A 23656-nucleotide genomic window follows, 5' to 3' on the forward strand; every position below is an offset into this window, starting at 1 on the left:
TTAACTTGAGTTCATAGAATAAACATTGTTTTCCTTTAAAAAATACTTTTCCATTTCTGCTGTACCACTCCTGCAGTGTGGGCCATGTTCTCCCCATACCACAATCTATTAAATGTTGTGGGTCAGCTGAACTCCATGTTACACTTTGGGTTCACTCAACCCTGGTCCATAACAAATTGGAGGCTCGAGGGGGATAAAAGTCTATCTATTGGATTGGCTTAGTGAACTTAAAGCCAGTGAGGGGTGAGCATATTGTGGTTGCTTCTCAGGTGTGGTATTCTAGTTTAAGTGGTGAGTGTGTTGTGGACAATGGCTCTATCAGAGGCTCAGAAGTTTTTGGGGGTGGAGACGGTCACACACAGTACCTTACGGACAGAGACTAAAAGCAGACTGTTAGATTTGGCAAAAACATTGCAGTTAATATTACCTGACAAAATACGAAAAGATGAGGTAATTATGGCGGTGGCTAAGCATTTAAAGTTGCCTGAGATACAGTTTGACTCATTGGAAATGGCAAAAATTCAGTTACAACTTGAACAAATGGAACCTGAGAAAGAATTAAAGCAGCTTGAATACGAAAGAGACAGAGAGGAAAAGGAAAGAGAAAGGGAGATACAGATCAGGGAAAAAGATAAAGAGAGAGAATTTGAACTTCAGAAAATGGCCATGAAACATGACAGTCAGTTAAAATTGGAAGGCATAAAGGGAAACGTACAGTTGGATGATAGTGATGAGGATAGTGAGAAAGAGCGTCATAGTCGAAGGCTTGGTGGGGATCTATTTAAATATGTCCAAGCATTGCCAAGGTTTGATGAGAAGGAGGTAGAAGCCTTTTTCATTTCATTTGAGAAGGTAGCTAAACAAATGAAATGGCCACAGGATATGTGGGCATTACTGATTCAAACAAAGCTGGTAGGTAGAGCGAGTGAAGTGTTTGCATCACTATCGGGGAGATATCTGGTACGTATGAGGAGTTGAAAAAATCCATCTGAGCTGCATATGAATTAGTGCCTGAAGCCTACAGACAAAGGTTTAGAAATTTAAGGAAAGAACCTGGTCAAACATACATGGAGTTTGAAAGGCTTAAACAAGGTAATTTTGATAGGTGGATAAGGGCTTTGAAAATAGACCAAACCTATGACGCTCTCAGAGAAATTATACTTTTGGAGGAGTTTAAAAATTCAATTCCTGATGTAGTGGGAACTCATGTGGAAGAGCAGAGGGTTAAAACTGCGAGATCAGCAGCAGAAATGGCAGATGATTATGAATTAGTTCCGAAATCATCGCTTGGTTTCTGACATCAGTTTCAGCCTGTGAGGAATAGAAACTGGGGACATGAGAAATACTCAAGTGGTAAAGGAAATAGTGATCTGATTGGAGATAATAAGGAGAGTGTACCTCAGATTAAAAAGGAAATCCAGGAGGGTGGAAAAGAAATGAAAAATTTCAAATGTTTTCACTGTAATAAACTAGGCCATGTAAAGTCACAGTGTTGGTGGTTGAAGAAAAGCACTGGGAAGACTGATGCGGTAAAACAGGATAAGACAGTCAGGTTTGTTAAAGTGGTAAAGGAAAGCCCAAGTGAAGCGAAGGAGGTGCAAAAGATTGGACAGCCTGATCAAGAGTTGATTGATAAGAAGGTGCCAGATCTATTTCAAAAATTTACTTGTGTGGGTAAAGTTTACTCATGTGTATCAGGAGGAGCAGGTAAAGAAGTCACAATTTTAAGAGGTACGGGAGCTGGTCAATCTTTAATGGTAAGAGATGAGGAGTTATGTAGTTTGGGAAGAATGTTGCCAGAAAAGGTGGTAGTATGTGGAATTCAGGGTGAGAGGAGCAGTGTTCAATAAAAACGGTAAGGTTGGAAAGTCCAGTGAAGAGTGGTGAAGTGGTAGTAGGGGTAATTAGAAACTATCTTGTCCAGGAATATAGTTTATCTTGGGTAATGATATTGCTGGATTGCAGGTGGAAGTGATGCCTACTGTGGTTGATAAACCAGTGAAAAATCGGACAATTGAAATGTTGATGGACGAATATCCTGGGATTTTTCCGGATTGTGTAGTAACAAGCTCGCAAAGTCACAGGTTAAGACAAGAGGAGAAATCAAAGAGAGAAGATGAAGTTGAAGTGCAATTATCAGAAACGATTTTTCATCGGATGGTTGAAAAAGCACAAGAACAGGTGGAGGATGAGGCGGATATTTTTAGTTCAGGAAAATTGGCGGAGTTACGACAAAAAGATATAGAAATATACCGGATGTATCAGAAAGCATACACAGAAGAGGAATCTGAGTGTATAGCAGAGTGTTATTACCGTAAAAGTGATGTCTTGATGAGAAAATGGAGACCTTTACATATGCAGGCAGATGAAAAGTGGGCAGAAGTTCATCAAGTAGTATTGCCGTTGGGTCTAGAAAGGAGGTGTTGCGAGTTGCACATGAGGTACCAGTGGGAGGTCATTTGGGGATCAGGAAAACTCAAGCTAAAATACAAAAACATTTTTATTGGCCTGGACGACATAAAGATGTAGTTAAATTTTATCATGTATTCTATACTATTCACCAAAGAGAAGGAATTGGTAGATGTTAGTCTGGAGAAGGGTGTGCAGATAGCCTGGGTCACATTGAGATCCAAAAAGACGAGGTGTTGGGCGTCTTAAAAAATATTAAGGTGGATAAGTCCCCAGGGCCTGATGGGATCTCCCCCAGAATACTGAAGGAGGCTGGAGAGGAAATTGCTGAGGCCTTGACAGAAATCTTTGGATCCTCACTGTCTTCAGGTGATGTCCCGGAGGACTGGAGAATAGCCAATGTTGTTCCTCTGTTTAAGAAGGGTAGCAAGGATAATCCAGAGAACTACAGGCTAGTGAGCCTTGCTTCAGTGGTAGGGAAATTACTGGAGAGAATTCTTCGAGACTGGATCTACTCCCATTTGGAAGCAAATGGACGTATTAGTGAGAGGCAGCATGGTTTTGTGAAGGGGAGGTCATATCTCACTAACTTGATGGAGTTTTTCGAGGAGGTCACAAAGATGATTGATGCAGGTAGGCCAGTGGATGTTGTCTACATGGACTTCAGTAAGGCCTTTGACAAGGTCCCTCATAGTAGACTAATACAAAAGGTGAAGTCACACGGGAGAGCTGGCAAGGTGGATACAGAACTGGAATGGAAGGATGCTTTTCTAATTGGAGGGCTGTGACCAGTGGTGTTCCACAGGGATCAGTGCTGGGACCTTTGCTGTTTGTAGTACATATAAATGATTTGGAGGAAAATGTAACTGGTCTGATTAGTAAGTTTGCAGAAGACACAAAGGTTGGTGGAATTGCGGATAGCGATGAGTACTGTCAGAGGATACAGCAGGATTTAGATTGTTTGGAGACTTGGGCGGAGAGATGACAAATGGAGTTTAAACCGGACAAATGTGAGGTAATGCATTTTGGAAGGTCTAATGCAGGTAGGGAATATACAGTGAATGGTAGAACCCTCAAGAGTATTGAAAGTCAGAGAAATCTAGGAGTACAGGTCCACAGGTCACTGAAAGGGGCACCACAGGTGGAGAAGGTAGTCAAGAAGGCAGACGGCATGCTTGCCTTCATTGGCCGGGGCTTGAGTATAAGAATTGGCAAGTCATGTTGCAGCTGTATAGAACCTTAGTTAGGCCACACTTGGAGTATAGTGTTCAATTCTGGTCGCCACACTGCCAGAAGGATGTGGAGGCTTTAGAGAGGGTGCAAAAGAGATTTACCAGAATGTTGCCTGGTATGGAGGGCATTAGCTATGAGGAGCGGTTGAATAAACTCGGTTTGTTCTCTCTGGAATGACGGAGGTTGATGGGCGACCTGATAGAGGTCTACAAAATTATGAGGGGCATAGACAGAGTGGATAGTCAGAGGCTTTTCCCCAGGGTAGAGGGGTCAATTACTAGGGAGCATAGGTTTAAGGTGAGAGGGGCAAGGTTTAGAGTAGATATACGAGGCACGTTTTTTACACAGAGGGTAGTGGGTGCCTTGAACTCGCTACCAGAGGAGGTGGTGGAAGCAGGGACGATAGTGACATTTAAAGGGCATCTTGACAAATACATGAATATGATGAGAATAGAGGGATACGGCCCCAGGAAGTGTAGAAGATTGTAGTTTAGTCGGGCAGCATGGTCGGCACGGGCTTGGAGGGCCGAAGGGCCTGTTCCTGTGCTGTATATTTCTTTGTTCTTTGTTCTTTGTTCAATCATGTCATGTGTGTCAAATGATAGGGAAACTTCAAGCAGTGATAGAATCATAGAATTGTAGAATTTACAGTGCAGAAGGAGGCCATTCGGCCCATCGAGTCTGCACCAGCTCTTGGAAAGAGCACCCTACCCAAGCCCACCCTATCCCCAGAACCCAGTAACCCCACCCAACACTAAGGGCAATTTTGGACACTAAGGGCAATTTAGCATGGCCAATCCACCTAATCTGCACATCTTTGGACTGTGGGAGGAAACCGGAGCACCCGGAGGAAACCCACGCACACACGGGAAGAAGTGCAGACTCCGCACAGACAATGACCCAAGCCGGGAATCGAACCTGGGATCCTGGAGCTGTGAAGCAATTGTGCTTACCACTATGCTACCGCGCTGATAAAACCAGCTCCCTTAATACCCATTCCAGCATTTGAGGAATCTTTTATGAGGGTCCTAATTGATTGCATAGGACCGCTTCCTAAAACAAAAAGTGGGATCAATATCTTTTGACTATAATGGATGTGTCTACCTAGGTTTCCAGAGGCCATTCCAGTACGTAATATTACAGCTAAAAGGATTGTGGAGGAGTTACTTAAATTCTTTACTAGATCTGGACTACCCACAAAAATACAATCGGATCAAGGATCGAATTTTACCTCAAGGTTATTCAAAGAAGTTATGGATAGCTTAGGAATAAAGCTGACAGCAGCCAGTGGCAAATGCTACAGAATGAACACCAACCCCAGATTTTGTTGGGATCTCAATGTTATGAGGCCCATTAGTAAAGAACAAACATGCTGCAATGCAGGTATCACCACAGAGAGGAAAATATATTTGACATCCAGTTGTTTCAGAGGAAGCTGCTGGTAATCAGCAGCACGGTAGCACAAGTGGATAGCACTGTGGCTTCACAGTGCCAGGGTCCCAGGTTCGATTCCCCGCTGGGTCACTGTCTGTGCGGAGTCTGCACATCCTTCCCGTGTCTGTGTGGATTTCCTCCAGGTGCTCCGGTTTCCTCCCACAGTCCAAAGATGTGCAGGTTAGGTGGATTGACCATGATAAAATTGCCCTTAGTGACCAAGAAGGTTAGGAGGGGTTATCGGGTTATGGGGAAGTGGGGGCTTAAGTGGGTCGGTACAGACTCGATGGGCCGAATGGCCTCCTTCTGCGCTGTATGTTCTATGTTCTAAACAAACATAGATTTATTTACATTATTTTGCATCACACAGCATATCATTCCCAAAATAATCCTAGCTCGGATGATTAACCACACCAGGCCCCTGTTTGGGCCTGCTTTTATGTTAGCTCATAACGAGCCCCAGGTGGTTGGCTTCCACCCCCTACCTGTGAAGCTCATGCTCCATGAGTCCCACAGGGAGCTCTGTAATGGTTTCCCCATAGTCCTCATGGGGGTTATGACATATGTCCATTTGTCAGCCACTTGTGCTGACCTTGAACTCCACCCACCCGAAAAGGCCCTCTTTTAATTTGTTCAGCTGGGCCAGCATTTATTACCCAGCCCTAATTGCCCTTGAGGGGGAGGTTAAGAGTCAACCACATTGTGGATCTGCAGTCACATGTAGACCAGACCAGGTAAGGATGGTAGATTTCCTTCCCTAAAGGACATGAATGAGCCAGATGGGTTTTTACGACATTCAACAATAGTTTCATGATCTTCATCATTGACTTTTAATTCCAGAATTCAAATTTCACCATCTGCAATGGCGGGATTTGAACCTGGGTCCTCAGAGCATTACTCTGGGTCTCTGGGTTACTAGTCAAGTAACAATACCACTATGCCACTGCCTCCCCTTGCCACCTCCAGGGATCATGCTGACTGACTAACTAACAAAGTGAGATTGGAAAACTGGTGCATGTTACCTTTCAAACTTTCTCCACCACTTTGTACCCTCTTCTTTCTCTGCCACCCACCAACTTTCCCCATCGCCCCGTCCAAAAACACCATTCCTGTGCCCTCTGTAACCCTTTAAACTCCCCTCATTGCCCTGGAAAGAGTTTCCCGGGAAGGGCGGGAAGAATATCTGGGTAAGTGTGGGGTGGGATATCTTAGAGGGTGGGATCCTTGGGGTGAACTCACTTTTCAGAAGATAAGAGGGAACAGCCACTGCCAGAAGTGGGAGTGGGATATGGTTGGCTGGCAGTTCCAGGTTGAGAGACTGGTAGCCGGAGGTCTCCTCGGATGGGGGACAATGTGGATGGTTCAGAAAACGGGAGGGGGGACAGGATCAGGTTGGCCATGGGGGCAGTAACAGACGTTGGCTCTGAGAGGAGGAAAGGCACGTGGAAGTGGATTGTGATCGGGTCCAGGATCAGAAAATTCAACCCACCTTTAATTCATCTTGAAAATCATTTTTGGTCCAGTAAATGTGTGTTAATTAGCACCTATTCCACTTGAAGGGTTTCTTTGTGCAATTTTAGGAACAAACAACAGTTTACCCTGTCATTGCGAAATAGATTTTTTTGCCTCTTGCCAAATTGAGTGCACCTGCCTGTGAGGATTCCCACCACAAATAATTTTTAAGTCGTTCATCATGCTTTGAATAGTGCTGGTGAGGGTCTTTCACGTTGTTTGATGTCACGCTCAAGATTAAGAGAGAGCATAGGCTGAAGCATGGTACTCCAAAATGGCAGCCTTGTCATCAAAGCAAGATTACATGCTGGCTGGGGTTAGAGCCTGTCTACTCTGTATGCTGCTGGTGGTCATTCGGCATGCGTACATTAATCCCTTTGGGAAGATGGTGGTCAGCATGATTTCCAGCAGACATGTGAACACATAGTTCAAGAGATTTCATAGCACTGTTAAGATAGATGCTAGAGTGTGCTATTTTCCCAGCCTTGTGTTTTTCAATTGCACAATATTTCAGTGTAGGAGTCACTCTGCCCTTGGCTAGATGGAAGTGGAAAGATTACTCAGACATTACATTTTTTGGTATAGTACATCTGTGGAAATTGCCTTAACTTGTATTTTAGTTGAAGAGTTTCACTCCCTGTGCAATTTTGGAAGCATAACAAATTCGCTATGCAATAAAACTTCTATGTCTGAGACAAAGACAAGACAGGCTCCTTTTCCTTGACAACAAGACTACTGTGTGATCAAAGATAACTCATAGACTTTAACATGGACGCAATGGTCTTTAGGTGTATTGGCACTCTGTGTGGCTGGTCCTTCTCGACAAAGCATAAATATGATTATATAAGATCCCATTTTGTTAATACTATTTTCAGAATGCAGCACCAAGTGTAGAAATGTAAACAGATAGTGCCATGCCCTGTTTTTCACTGATGACCATGGTACAAATTTGGAAGATAGAATTCTGTCCTATTTGCCTTTTCTGTGAATTTTAATGCTTCTTGGTTCTGTCACTTCCCATATTTCTTTCGTCAGAATTTTCAAAAACCTGCCCACTGCCTAAAAGGAATCTCAACAAACTTCTCTCTGCTTTCACCCTCTATCTGTTCACTTCCCCTAAATTTTCACAATTTAAGCATGGCCAGCCTTGCAAATTCTTTCTGAGATTCAGCTCACTAACTTTTATATAGGGCGGATTTACCGGCTGTTCACACTGGCGAGAAATTTCAGTCCCACGCCGGCGCACAGGTTTCCCGGCACGAGGGGTGCTGTTACCGGGAAATCCTGTTGACAACAGCGGGGTCGGTAGATCCCACTGGTGGGCTGCATCCGCTGCCGAAAAACACGTCGCGACAGGGTGGTCGGTACATCCCGCCCCTTATATTTAACTGGTATTCGGGCAGCAGGGTGGCACAGTGGTTAGCATTGCTGCCTCACGGCGCCGAGGTGCCAGGTTCGATCCCGGTGCTGGGTCACTGTCTGTGTGGAGTTTGCACATTCTCCAACCGTGTTTGCATGGTTTTCACCCCCACAACCCAAAGATGTGCAGGGTAGGTTAATTGGCCACGTTAAATTGCCCCTTAATTGAAAAAAAAGAATTGGGTATTCTAAATTTATTTTTAAAAAATATTTAGCTTGTTTCCAATTTCCAGAGATAGAGCAATGTAAACTTTATTGCTCCTAATGAACTGCTTTGAGAAGTTGGTGGTGGGCCATATTCATGAACTTATGCAGTCACTGCACTTGCAAGTACGTTAAGCAGGTGATGTCAGGACTTTGCTTCAGTCACAGGAAAGGAATGGTGACATATGTTCAAGTGAGGATATCATGTGATTTGGTGCGAAACCCTGAAGTATTCCGAATACACCATTGATTTTCTTTTTCCTAGTGACACAGACCTTAGAGCTGGGATGTCCTATCGATGTAAGCTTGGTGGGTGACTGCAGTGCATCTTTTAGGTTGTATGTTGCAAACACAGCTATGAGGGAGGGAGTGGGCATTAAGTTCAGTGGCATGGGTACCAATCAAGCAGGGATGCTTTAACTACAGAACAAAACTTGTTGGCCGGGATTCTCCGCCGGCGTGATTCTCCGTTATGCCGGCGCCCGGGGATTTCCCGACGGCGTGGGGCTGCCCCACAATGGGAAACCCCGTTGACCGGCTGGCGTAATGGAGAATCCCACCGGCCAGTCAGGGCAGAAATGTGGCGCGGCGGGGTGGAGAATCCCACCCGTTCTTTTTACTTTTATCACAACCAAAGAATCCACTTCACTATCCCATAAGTAGACATTGAGTTTTCTTGGAACCAGTCCAAAGTAATTCTCAACTGCTGAGGGTTTACTTCCAGCCTTTTCCTTTCCTAGCCTTGTAACTTTTAAACCCAGGAGCTATCTTTCACAGTGAGGGCTTATCTTGGCCAGTCTCACTCTCGCCTTCTCAAAGCCCAACTCCTTGGCAACACAAATCACATGGGCCTTGGATCCAGATAGAAATGCTGATTAGCTATTCTTCAGACCCCCCTACTCTATTCCATCTTGGAGGTAAATGGACAATGTAACTGTTTACAACCCAACATTACTAATGCCTTCCTGGTACTTTGAAGTCTCACTGTCTAATCATTATAGACACACAAACTGCTGCCATTGTCTCCAAGGGTGCACACCTTACATCCTCTTTTCAGCAAAACAACCCAGACCTCCCATTAATCTTCGTTGTTAATTCTGCTTTCAACAACTGTTCTGGTGCATCAGCAATATTTTCTCTTGTTTTAGGCATTTTCCATGATGCTTACTCAAAACCTCTGATGCTTGAAGTTCATCAAGTTTTGATTGCTGACCTATCTTTGAATTTGTTTTGACCAGTTCATCGTTTAGGAGGTTCAAGTCCTCTTTCAAGAATTCCACATCCTGTGAGTGAGATTCTAGTGTTCTCATCAGTTTTCATCTTTCGTTATCAAACTCATCTTTCCTACATGATTGTTTGTTCTCTCCATTGATCGCTTTTTTCCACAACAGAGCATGATGCTCTTTCAAGCTCACCTTCATAAATTGCAATTTTGCCAAATGTTTCTGAGGCTCTTCGCATTATGTGAGAATTTCTACTTTCTCTTGCCATTATGGGTTCATAATTTTCATTTCTTCATACATCTATTTGGAAAGTTAATGTTTTAAGTTTTCTTAAATGTCCAACCATTTTCTTCAGCTCTGTAGTCTCATTCTTGTACCTCTTGGTTTCCCTTATGGACTGACCTGATTAATACTACACTCCTGTATGCTTCACCCAATGCCGGTGTCTATGTAGTTACATTGTGTACCTTGTGTTGCCCTATTATGTATTTTATTTTTATTTTATTTCATTTTCATGTACTTCATGATCTGTTTGAGCTGCTCGCAGCAAAATATTTTTCACTGTACCTCGATACACGTGACAATAAACAAATCCAATCCAACCCTCCCAGATTATAAAACTGGTTCTTCAGTACTTTCAGAGTGACATTAAACTAATTTTGCTTCTCTGCACAATTTTACAGAGGAGCAAACTTTGACCTCAGGGCTCCTTGTAGCCTTAAAGGTCCTTCAATAGGTTTTCCTTTCCTTTGTGAAGCTCAATTGCTTCACCTTGAGTTTTCTTGTAATTAAAAAGAGTCTTGTTGTATTTGTTCTCCTGTTCCTCCATTCTGCTGTTCAAAATGATCTTTGTTTCTTCATGCTGCTGAAAGGTGATGGATTTCTTGTCCATTTGATCCTGGAGGATCATTAGCTGTTCTTTCAACTGTTTATTTTCTTGTAACCTCGTGCCAACTCATGCTGTGGTTCAGTGGATTGCTTTCTCACCACTGTTAGCTCCAATGTAGCTTTATCTGAAGCAGTATTCAACTTTTTTTTTTTATGTTCTTCCAGGGGCACATCTTGAATTTTTAAAGAATCTTTCAGGGTAATAACATGTTTGAGTGTAGGCATATTTGTCTGTACTTGTGGTTGGGGTTTTCCAACTTCTGCCTCAATGGATTTCAGAGTTGTTATTTGCTCCTTATGCTTTTATGGAGAAGCATTCTTAGTCGGTACACAATTCAGGTTTTCTCTTATTGCATTTTTCTCAATATTAAACATTTTTATTTCTTTTAAAATCTGCTTGTGCCTCTATAACACCCAGAAACCTGTTTGTTCCAATCTTGAACACTTTGGTTCATTGAAGATCTTAATTTATCATCTGTTTCCAAAGGTATATATGCAGTTGGTATCTTGTGTTTCAAACGTCCCATTTCAACTTTAATATGGGCGTTTTCCAATCTTACTTGATTGATTGATTCATATTTATTGTCACATGTATCGAAGTACAGTGAAAAGTATTTTTTTGTGGCCAAGGGAATGGACACAGTATGTACATGAAATGAACTGAATGAAAATTGCTTATTGTCACAAATAGGCTTCAAATGAAGTTACTGTGAAAAGCCCCGAGTCACCACATTCTGGCGCCTGAACGGGAGTTGAACCGTGCTACTGGCCTGTCTTGGTCTGCTTACACAGCCAGCAATTTAGCCCTGTGCTAAACCAGCCCCAAGAACATAAGAACATAAGAACTAGGAGCAGGAGTAGACCATCTGGCCACTCGAGCCTGTTCCGCCATTCAATGAGATCATGGCTGATCTTTTGTGGACTCAGCTCCACTTTCCAGCCCGAACACCATAACCCTTAATCCCTTTATTCTTCAAAAAACTATCTATCTTTTATTTAAAACATTTAATGAAGAAGCCTCTACTGCTTCACTGGGCAAGGAATTCCATAGATTCACAACCCTTTGGGTGAAGAGGCTCCTCCTAAGCTCAGTTCTAAATCTATTTCCCTTTATTTTGAGGCTATGCCCCCTAGTTCTGCTTTCACCCGCCAGTGGAAACAACCTGCCCGCATCTATCCTATCTATTTCCTTCATTATTTTATATGTTTCCATAAGATACCCCCTCATCCTTCTAAATTCCAACAAGCACAGTCCCAGTCTACTCAACTTCTCCTCGTAATCCAACCCCTTCAGCCTTGGGATTAACCTAGTGAATCTCCTCTGCACACCCTCCAGTGCCAGTACGTCCTTTCTCAAGTAAGGAGACCAAAACTGAACACAATACTCCAGGTGTGGCCTCACTAACACCTTATACAATTGCAGCAGAACCTCCCTAGTCTTAAACCCCATCCCTCTAGCAATGAAGGACAAAATTCCATTTGCCTTCTGAATCACCTGTTGCACCTGTAAACCAACGTTTTGCGACTCATACACTAGCACACCCAGGTCTCTCTGCACAGCAGCATGTTTTAATATTTTATCATTTAAATAATAATCCCTTTTGCTGTTATTCCTACCAAAATGGATAACCTCACATTTGTCAACATTGTATTCCATCTGCCAGACCCTAGCCCATTCACTTAGCCTATCCAAATCCCTCTGCAGACTTCCAGTATCCTCTGCACTTTTTGCTTTACCACTCATCTTAGTGTTGTCTGCAAACTTGGACACATTGCACTTGGTCCCCAACTCCAAATCATCTATGTAAATTGTGAACAATTGTGGGCCCAACACTGATCCCTGAGGGACACTACTAGCTACTGATTGCCAACCAAAGAAACACCCATTAATCCCCACTCTTTGCTTTCTATTAATTAACCAAGCTTCTATCCATGCTACTACTTTACCCTTAATGCCATGCATCTTTATCTTATGCAGCAACCTTTTGTATGGCACCCTGTCAAAGGCTTTCTGGAAATCCAGATATACCCCATCCATTGGCTCCCCGTTATCTACCGCACTGGTAATGTCCTCAAAAAATTCCACTAAATTAGTTAGGCATGACCTGCCCTTTATGAACCCATGCTGCGTCTGCCCAATGGGACAATTTCCATCCAGATGCCTCGCTATTTCTTCCTTGATGATAGATTCCAGCATCTTCCCTACTACCGAAGTTAAGCTCACTGGCCTATAATTACCCACATTCTGTCTACCTCCTTTTTTAAACAGTGGTATCACGTTTGCTAATTTGCAATCCGCCGGGACCACCCCAGAGTCTAGTGAATTTTGTGCGATTATCACTAGTCACGAGTACATTTGAAATTTCCCTAGCCATCTCTTTCAGCACTCTGGGATGCATTCCATCAGGGCCAGGAGACTTATCTACCTTTAGCCCCATTAGCTTGCCCATCACTAGCTCCTAAGTCATAACAACCCTCTCAAGGTCCTCACCTGTCATAGCCTAATTTCTATCATTCACTGGCATGTTATTTGTGTCTTCCACTGTGAAGACCGACCCAAAAAACCTGTTCAGTTCCTCAGCCATTTCCTCATCTCCCATTATTAAATCTCCCTTCTCATCCTCTGAAGGACCAATATTTACCTTAGCCACTCTTTTTTGTTTTATATATTTGTGGAAACTTTTACTCTCTGTTTTTATATTCTGAGCAAGTTTACTCTCATAATCTATCTTACTCTTCTTTATAGCTTTTTTAGTAGCTTTCTGTTGCCCCCTAAAGATTTCCCAGTCCTCTAGTCTCCCACTAATTTTGCCACTTTGTATGCTTTTTCCTTCAGTTTGATACTCTCCCTTATTTCCTTAGATATCCATGGTGTTGCTAACTTTTGGTTGGCTCTTATATGTTGCTTGTTGTGTCTTTACTTAATTTGCTCTGTTTCTATAACCTTTGCTCTAGAATCGCCAGGTATCTTTTTGATACCGTCACGAGGTTCAAGTTCAAGTGCTGATCAATAACTCAATACACCAGTTAGTAAGTTTCAAATCAAAACACATTTATTATACACAGTCAATCACTACTCATGCATAAAACTTTACTTACTAGACTACCTCTGTCACTAAAAAGCCTATACTTAGCTTTGGAACTGGTCCACCAGGTATGGGGAACAAATGGCCTTTCATTCGATTCTGGGTCTGCAGGATTCAAAGCTGGTATGGACTGGTAGCTAGGAGCATGCATTGACTGGAGACTTACTTGGTTGGTGCAGCTGCTAGGCAGGTCACTGTCAAGGGTTGTTCCAAGCTGCTGAGTGACCCTGCCAAGAAGGACGAATTGAACTTGGGGACTCTACTTTCTAGTCCCAGGGGCTTTAAGCCCTTTTGGGCAGACCCCGTATCTGGTTCCAAGTGATTGGACTACGTTCTGATCATTTGGATCGATTTCTCCAATACTGGAGCTGTTCCCTGATCGCTATGCAGTTCCTAAGTGTCCATTGGCCTTCCTTTGTCTTGGCTCCTGCTGGCGCCGAGGAGTCTGGCTTGGCCTTGTTTACCTTAAATGTTTCCAATTGTTCCTGGGGATCGCTCATTAATATGCAGATGGCTGTTGGTTTCAGTGCTGTCTGGGTTTCTGCAAGTTCTAATACACAGGAAACTTTGCACCTGCTTGTTTTTCCTGGCTTGACTGAATTTCCCTGCATTCTTTGCGGATCTCCATTTTAAGTCAGGAAGTGGCCAACCCAGATGGCTACACTGATCAATTTTTCCTCTTTCTACCGTCCTTCCTTTTTGTTGGTATAAACATTTGCTGAGCACCGTGAAAAATCGCTTGGAAGGTTCTCTATGTTCCTCAACTGTTTCACCATAAAGTCTTTGCTCCCAGTCTACCTTAGCTAGTTCTTCTCTCATCCCATTGTAATCTCCTTTGTTTAAGTACAAAACACTAGTGTTTGATTTCACCTTCTCACCCTCCATCTGTATTTTAAAATCCACCATATTGTGATCGCTCCTTCCGAGAGGATCCCGAACTGTGAGATCATGAATCACTCCTGTCTCATTACACAGGACCAGATCTAGGACCTCTTGTTCCCTTGTAGGTTCCCTTACATACTGTTCTAGGAAACTATCGTGGATACATTCTATAAACTCCTCCTCAAGGCTGCCTTGACCGACCTGGTTAAGCCAATCGACATGTAGATTAAAACCCCCCAAGATAACTGCTGTACCATTTCTACATGCATCCGTTATTTCTTTGTTTATTGCCTGCCCCACCATAATATTACTATTTGGTGGCCGATAGACTACTCCTATCAGTTACTTTTTCGCCTTACTATTCCTGATTTCCACGCAAATGGATTCAACCTTATCTTCCATAGCACCGATGTCATCCCTTACTATTGCCCGGATGTCATCCTGAAATAACAGAGCTACACCACCTCCCTTACCATCCACTCTGTACTTCCGAATAGTTTGATACACTTGAATATTTAACTCCCAGTCGTGACCATCCTTTAACCATGTTTCAGTAATTTCAGTAAATCATAGTCATTCACGATGATTTGCACCATCAACTCATTTACCTTATTCCCAATACTACGAGCATTCAGGTAAAGTACACTAATGTTGGTTTTTTACCTCTGTTTTGAATCTTAACACCTCGACCAGTAACCTCCACTAAGTTATATTTCCTCTTAACTTTTTTCCTAATTTTCCTTGTCGTTGAACCCATATCTTCATGTAACAACCTGCCGCGTCGCTTACCATTAATGTTTTTACTTCCCGTTTTATTCCTTTTAGTATTCCTGGTCCTATTCACTGAGCTCCCCTCAGTCACTGTACCTTGTACTGTCGCCCTTATTGATTTTTGACTATGGCTTCTCTGCCTTACACTTTCCCCCTTACTGCCTTTTGTTTCTGTCCCTGTTTTACTACCTTCCAACATCCTGCATCGGTCCCCATCCCCCTGCCACATTAGTTTAAACCCTCCCCAACAGCTCTAGCAAACAGCTCCCCTAGGACATCGGTTCCAGTCCTGTCCAGGTGCAGACCGTCCGGTTTGTACTGGTCCCACCTCCCCCAGAACCGGTTCCAATGCCCCAGGAATTTGAATCCTTCCCTCTTGCACCATCTCTCGAGCCACGCATTCATCCTATCTATCCTGACGTTCCTACTCTGACTAGCTTGTGGCACTGGTAGCAATCCTGAGATTACTACCTTTGAGGTCCTACTTTTTAGTTTAACTCCTAACTCCCTGAATTCTGCTTGTAGGACCTCGTCCCTTTTTAAAAAAAAATATTTTTATTGGCATTTCTCATATTTACAAACAGTTGTTCATCCCGTTTTTTACCTATATTGTTGGTGCCTATGTGCACCATGACAACTGGCTGTTCACCCTCCCCCCCCCCCCCCCCCCCAGAATGTCCTACAGCCGCTCTGAGACATTCTTGACCCTTGCACCAGGGAGGCAACATACCATCCTGGATTCTCGATTGTGTCCGCAGAACCGCCTGTCTATTCCCCTTACAATTGAGTCCCCTATCACTATAGCCCTACCATTCTTCTTCCTGCCCAGCTGCGCAGCAGAGCCAGCCACGGTGCCATGAACCTGCCTGCTGCTGCCTTCCCCTGGTGAGCTATCTCCCTCAACAATATCCAAAGTGGTATATGTGTTTTGCAAGGAGATGACCACAGGGGACACCTGCACAGCCTTCCTACTGTTGCTTTGTCTTTTGGTCACCCATTTTCAATCTCTCTCAGTAACTTTCACCTGCAGTGTGACCAACTCGCTAAACGTGCTCTCCACGATGTCCTCAGCATCGCGGATGCTTCAAAGTGAGTCCATCCGCAGCTCCAGAGCCATCAAGCGGTCTAACAGGACCTCCAACTGGACACGCTTCTTGCACGTGAAGGAGCCAGGGGCAGTGGACGTGTCCCTGAGCTCCCACTTTGCACACGAGGAGCATGACGCGGGTCTGGGATCTCCTGCCATGTCTTAAGCCTTAGGTTAACTTATACAACTACAAAAAATTTTAAATTAGACAATGAAAAGCAAAATTACTTACCAGTCACTTACCAGGGAAAAAAGCACCTCCTCCCCACTCAGCTTCGAATTCCCACCTAGATTCAAATTCCCAAACTCACTCTTTGCTGTCTCACTCTGGCTGTGTCTTCTATGGCACACTGGGAGAACATAGTAGACAATAGAATAATCGACAGAGTACATTGACAGTGGTGCATCAACAAATAGTGATTGGTTACAGTGTGGTACAATGCCAAACAAGAGCAGCATACGGCATCATGAATAATGTTCTTACAGGGAACAGATCAGTCCGAGGGAGAGTGGTTGAGGAGTCTTGTAGCTGTGGGGAAGAAGCTGTTCCTATGTCTGGATGTGCGGGTCTTCAGACTTCTGTATCTTCTGCCTGATGGATGGGTCTCTGACTGGGTGTGAGGGGTCTCTGACAATGCTGTCTGCCTTTCTGAGGCAACGGGAGGTGTATGCAGAATGAATGGGAGGATGGCAAACGTGTGTGATGCGTTGAGCTGAGTTCACCACACTCTGTAGTTTCTTGCGATCTTGGGCCGAGCAGTTGCTATACCAGGTTGTGATGCAGCCAGATAGGATACTTTCTATGGCACACCTGTAGAGGATTGTGAGAGTCAATGCAAATAGGCCAAATTTTTTTAGCTTCCATAGGAAGTGGAGACGTTGTTGGGCTTTCTTGACTGTTGCATCAACGTGAGTGGACCAGGACAGACTGTTGGTGATGGTGACCCCCAGGAACTTAAAGCTATCGACCATCTCCAGTTCGGAGCCATTGATGTAGATTGGGAGGGGGGGGCGGTGTTGTCGTGCTACGCTTCCTGAAGTCGATGATCAGTTCCTTGGTCTTTCCAGCATTTAGAGAGAAGTTGCTTTCGGAACACCATGCAACCAAGTGATCGACTTCTGCCTTTTCATTCTCCATCTGTTGCAGAGGTTTGTCCTTGACATTCACTTTGCATTCCAGGTCTACCTCAGGTGAAGATGTAACCTGTTCCAGTTCTATAACATGGCTGCATGTGGTATCATTATCAGTTTGTAGCGTGGTATGGTCTAGAACTTTCCATTCGACCAGTCAGCTGGCCCAACCTCTGTGTCGCCTCGTGTGATTTGTTTGGGCACAACTGATTTCCTTTTTGTAGTTTTACTGGGATTGACTATCAACCTTTTCACCTCTGTGTGCTCCACAACTTGAAAGTTAAAGTATTTGTTAAACAATTTTAATATTTAATCGAAGCTGCCTGTGACTTCATCAGTGCATTGCATTAGGTCACTGAATGAATAGAAAAACACATTAATCTGGACTTCTTTTGATTTCCTACTTAGACCTCTGGTAATTTAAGGATTTTCTCCTCCAGGAGGCCCAATTTAACGTTAGATTTTGCCCTTGCATGATTCCAAACTGATCTGGAAGAGTGGATTTCGTCTCCATGGGTTTTTTAAAACTAATTTACGGGATGTGGGCGTTGCTGGCTGGGCCAGCATTTCTTGCCCACCCTTAACTGCCCTCCATTTCAGAGGGCATTTTGACAGTCAACCACATTGCTGTGGGTCTGGAGTCACATGTAGGCCAGATCAGGTAAGGGTGGCAGATTTCCTTCCTGCTATAACCTGCCCAGATCCTATTGGCTGGAGACAATTGGTTACCCCAGCATACTTGGGGAATATGGGGCGGGATTCTCTCATCCCGTGGCAGTGTGTTGACGCCATCATAAACGCCATTGTGTTTTACGCCGGCATGAATGGGCCGCTCTGAGGAGCGATTCAGGCCCGCAAATGGAGCCAGCACGGGCGCAGCGAGAAGCGCAGGGGGCGCAGCGCCAGACCGGGCATCGTTTACGTGGGACGCGTCAATGACGCGGCGCTGCCTAAAGGTGCGCGAGTGGCACACAGTCCCGGGACCCACAAGATGGCCGCTGCCCAACGTGCCGCCCCGAGGTTCAGTGACCACGACCTCGATACGCTTCTGGACATGGTCGAGGAGAGGAGGGCGATCATTTGTCCCAGACGGGGACACCGCCACCCAAGCAGCACAGTCCGGCGTAATTGTAGGGAAGTGGGCAACGCCGTCAGTGCAGTGGGGCACATCCCACGGACCGGCGAACAGTGCCGTAAGATGATGCACGACCTGACGAGGGAAGCCAGGGTGAGTACACAGAGACGCGCCCCTGGCACCACCCCACCCCTACCACCCACACATGTGAAAGTGCCCCCCCCCCCCAGGAGGAGGGCAAAACCCCCCACCTGACCCACATTGGCTGAACCCACCATGTGAGCCGCCTTGGTGGGTACCCCGTGTTCCTATGCCATCATCTAGCCAACTGCTGTGCGGCATGCGGCGGACTGCTTGATGCACTATCAATTACCACAAAGATGAGAGTAGTGGAATAATTGAGGCTTTATTGAGCCAAGACATTTATACGTCGCCTCCTGGGCGAAGCCAGCAGGCAGGGATTTACCCATGTTCCTCTACTATATGGGCAGTGCCGTAATACATGTAATACAACTAGTGGTGACTACCACATTCACCCCCTGTTAAAAACACTGGGTCGTCCCGTTCTCCCTTTCCACCTGCTCGTTTCCCCGGGGGTTGTAGCTGGTCGTCCTGCTCGAGGGGCTGGTTTAGCTCACTGGGCTAAATCGTTGGCTTTTAAAGCAGACCAAGGCAGGCCAGCAGCACGGTTCAATTCCCGTACCAGCCTCCCCGAACAGGCGCTGGAATGTGGCGACAGGGGCTTTTCACAGTAACTTCATTGAAGCCTACTCGTGACAATAAGCGATTTTCATTTAATTTCATTTCAAAAGAGTCCGGCGGGGATGGTGGAAAATATTACAAGTTAAGTATGTCGGGGGCCTTGACCCTCCTCTGCGATCGCCTCAGTCCTGCTGGTGATGTGGGCGCCGACTTGGTCACCTGTGACTCCGGGAGCGTGTTGTCCTTATTTTCGTCACCCCAGAGTGGAACCAGTGGGAGGACGGATCCTACTGGGGCAGGGGCTGCGGTGAGGTTCGCTGGAGGGAGGGTGGGTGGCGCAGGGGTGAATGAGGCAACCGGGGTGGGGGGGGGGGTTGCCAGGTCAGGGGTCGTGGGTGGGGATCCAGCGGGTGCCACGTCCCGGAGGGAGACTGTGTCCTGGCGCCCTCCGGGGTGTGCCATAGAACATAGAACATAGAACAATACAGCGCAGTACAGGCCCTTCGGCCCACGATGTTGCACCGAAACAAAAGCCATCTAACCTACACTATACCATTATCATCCATATGTTTATCCAATAAACTTTTAAATGCCCTTAATGTTGGCGAGTTCACTACTGTAGCAGGTAGGGCATTCCACGGCCTCACTACTCTTTGCGTAAAGAACCTACCCCTGACCTCTGTCCTATATCTATTACCCCTCAGTTTAAGGCTATGTCCCCTCGTGCTAGCCATTTCCATCCGCGGGAGAAGGCTCTCACTGTCCACCCTATCTAACCCTCTGATCATTTTGTATGCCTCTATTAAGTCTCCTCTTAACCGTCTTCTCTCTAACGAAAACAACCTCAAGTCCATCAGCCTTTCCTCATAAGATTTTCCCTCCATACCAGGCAACATCCTGGTAAATCTCCTCTGCACCCGTTCCAAAGCCTCCACGTCCTTCCTATAATGCGGTGACCAGAACTGTACGCAATACTCCAAATGCGGCCGTACCAGAGTTCTGTACAGCTGCAACATGACCTCCTGACTCCGGAACTCAATCCCTCTACCAATAAAGGCCAACACTCCATAGGCCTTCTTCACCACCCTATCAACCTGGGTGGCAACTTTCAGGGATCTATGTACATGGACACCTAGATCCCTCTGCTCATCCACACTTTCAAGAACTTTTCCATTAGCCACATATTCCACATTCCTGTTTTTCCTTCCAAAGTGAATCACCTCACACTTCTCTGCATTAAACTCCATTTGCCACCTCTCAGCCCAGCACTGCAGCTTATCTATATCCCTCTGTAACCTGCTACTTCCTTCCTCACTATCGACAACACCACCGACTTTAGTATCGTCTGCAAATTTACTCACCCACCCTTCTGCGCCTTCCTCTAGGTCATTGATAAAAATGACAAACAGCAACGGCCCCAGAACAGATCCTTGTGGTACTCCACTTGTGACAGAACTCCATTCTGAACATTTCCCATCAACCACCACCCTCTGTCTTCTTTCAGCTAGCCAATTTCTGATCCACATCTCTAAATCACCCTCAATCCCCAGCCTCCGTATTTTCTGCAATAGCCTACCATGGGGAACCTTATCAAACGCTTTGCTGAAATCCATATACACCACATCAACTGCTCTACCCTCGTCTACCTGTTCAGTCACCTTCTCAAAGAACTCGATAAGGTTTGTGAGGCATGACCTACCCTTCACAAAGCCATGCTGACTATCCCTGATCATATTATTCCTATCTAGTTGATTATAAATCTTGTCTCTTATAATGCCCTCCAAGACTTTACCCACTACAGACGTGAGGCTCACCGGTCTATAGTTGCCGGGGTTGTCTCTGCTCCCCTTTTTGAACAAAGGGACCACATTTGCTATCCTCCAGTCCTCTGGCACTATTCCTGTATCCAATGATGACATAAAAATCAAAGCCAATGGTCCAGCAATCTCTTCCCTGGCCTCCCAGAGAATCCTAGGATAAATCCCATCAGGCCCCGGGGACTTATCTATTTTCAGCCTGTCCAGAATTGCCAACACCTCTTCCCTACTTACCTCAATGCCATCTAATCTATTTACCTGGAGCTCAGCATTCTCCTCCACAACATTATCTTTTTCCTGAGTGAATACTGACGAAAAATATTCATTTAGTATCTCGCCTATCTCTTCAGACTCTACACACAACTTCCCATCCCTGTCCTTGACTGGTCCTACTCTGTCCCTAGTCATTCGCTTATTCCTGACATACCTATAGAAAGCTTTTGGGTTTTCCTTGATCCTTCCTGCCAAATACTTCTCATGTCCCCTCCTTGCTCGTCTTAGCTCTCTCTTTAGATCCTTCCTCGCTACCTTGTAACTATCCATCGCCCCAACTGAAACTTCACACCTCATCTTCACATAGGCCTCCTTCTTCCTCTTAACAAGAGATTCCACTTCTTTGGTAAACCACGGTTCCCTCGCTCGGCACCTTCCTCCCTGCCTGACCGGTACATACTTATCAAGAACACGCAATAGCTGATCCTTGAACAAGCTCCACTTATCCAGTGTGTCCAAAACTTGCAGCCTACTTCTCCACCTTATCCCCCCCAAGTCACGTCTAATGGCATCATAATTTCCCTTCCCCCAGCTATAACTCTTGCCCTGCGGTGTATACTTATCCCTTTCCATCCTTAACGTAAATGTCACCGAATTGTGGTCACTGTCCCCAAAGTGCTCACCTACCTCCAAATCCAACACCTGGCCTGGTTCATTACCCAAAACCAAATCCAATGTGGCCTCACCTCTTGTTGGCCTGTCAACAAACTGTGTCAGGAAACCCTCCTGCACACACTGAACAAAAAACGACCCATCTAATGTACTCGAACTATATCTTTTCCAGTCAATATTTGGAAAGTTAAAGTCTCCCATAATAACTACCCTGTTACTTTCGCTCATATCCAGGATCATCTTCGCCATCCTTTCCTCTACATCCCTAGAACTATTTGGAGGCCTATAGAAAACTCCCAACAGGGTGACCTCTCCTTTCCTATTTCTAACCTCAGCCCATACTACCTCGGAAGATGAGTCCCCATCTAGCATCCTCTCCGCCACCGTAATACTGCTCTTGACTAGCAGCGCCACACCTCCCCCTCTTTTGCCTCCTTCCCTGAGCTTACTAAAACACCTAAACCCCGGAACCTGCAACATCCATTCCTGTCCCTGCTCTATCCACGTCTCCGAAATGGCCACAACATCGAAGTCCCAGGTACCAACCCATGCTGCCAGTTCCCCTACCTTATTTCGTATACTCCTGGCATTGAAGTAGACACACTTCAAACCACCTACCTGAACACTGGCCCCCTCCTCCGACGTCAAATCTGAGCTCCTGACCTCTATACTCTCATTCTCCCTTACCCTAAAACTACAATCCAGGTTCCCATGCCCCTGCTGCATTAGTTTAAACCCCCCCAAAGAGCACTAACAAATCTCCCCCCCAGGATATTTGTGCCCCGCAGGTTCAGATGTAGACCATCCTGTCTGTAGAGGTCCCACCTTCCCCAGAAAGCGCCCCAGTTATCCAGAAATCTGAATCCCTCCCGCCTGCACCATCCCTGTAGCCACGTGTTTAATTGCTCTCTCTCCCTATTCCTCATCTCACTATCACGTGGCACAGGCAACAACCCAGAGATAACAACTCTGTTTGTTCTAGTTCTGAGCTTCCATCCTAGCTCCCTGAAAGCCTGCCTGACATCCTTATCCCCTTTCCTACCTATGTCGTTAGTGCCAATGTGTACCACGACTTGGGGCTGCTCCCCCTCCCCCTTAAGGACCCGGAAAACACGATCCGAGACATCACGTACCCTTGCACCTGGGAGGCAACATACCAAACGTGAGTCTCTCACGCTCCCACAAAATCTCCTATCTGTGCCCCTGACTATAGAGTCCCCAATTACTAATGCTCTGCTCCTCTCCCCCCTTCCCTTCTGAGCAACAGGGACAGACTCTGTGCCAGAGGTCTGTACCCCATGGCTTACCCCTGGTAAGTCGTCCCCCCCACAAGTATCCAAAGCGGTATACTTGTTTCTCAGGGGAACGACCGCAGGGGATCCCTGCACTGACTGTTTTTTCCCCGTCCCTCTTACAGTTACCCATCTATCTCCAATCTTTGGTGTAACTAATTCCCTGAAGCTGCTATCTATGACCCCCTCTGCCTCCCGAATGATCCGAAGTTCTTCCAACTCCAGCTCCAGTTCCCTAACTCGGTCTTGGAGGAGCTGGAGATGGCAGCACTTCCTGCAGGTAAAATCAGCAGGGACACTAACGGCATCCCTCACCTCAAACATCCTGCAGGAGGAACATTGCACTCCCTTCCCTGCCATTCCTCTAACTTTCTACCAAGATCTGGCTAACAACTAAATTTAAAATTTTTTTTATATATATAAAAAAAAAATAAAGAATAAAAATTATTAATAACAGTAATAAAATATGGTACTTACCTCACACCAAAGGGTTTTATTATTAGGTTAGAGGAGGAGGGCGGGTGGGAGACACTACACGTGTAGTGTCTCGGGTTTCCTCTCCACCAGAATTTATTGGTGAGGGTCTTCCCAGACGTCCGCGGGTCG

Source organism: Scyliorhinus torazame, chromosome 2, assembly GCF_047496885.1.
Source record: "Scyliorhinus torazame isolate Kashiwa2021f chromosome 2, sScyTor2.1, whole genome shotgun sequence".
NCBI lineage: Eukaryota > Metazoa > Chordata > Chondrichthyes > Carcharhiniformes > Scyliorhinidae > Scyliorhinus > Scyliorhinus torazame.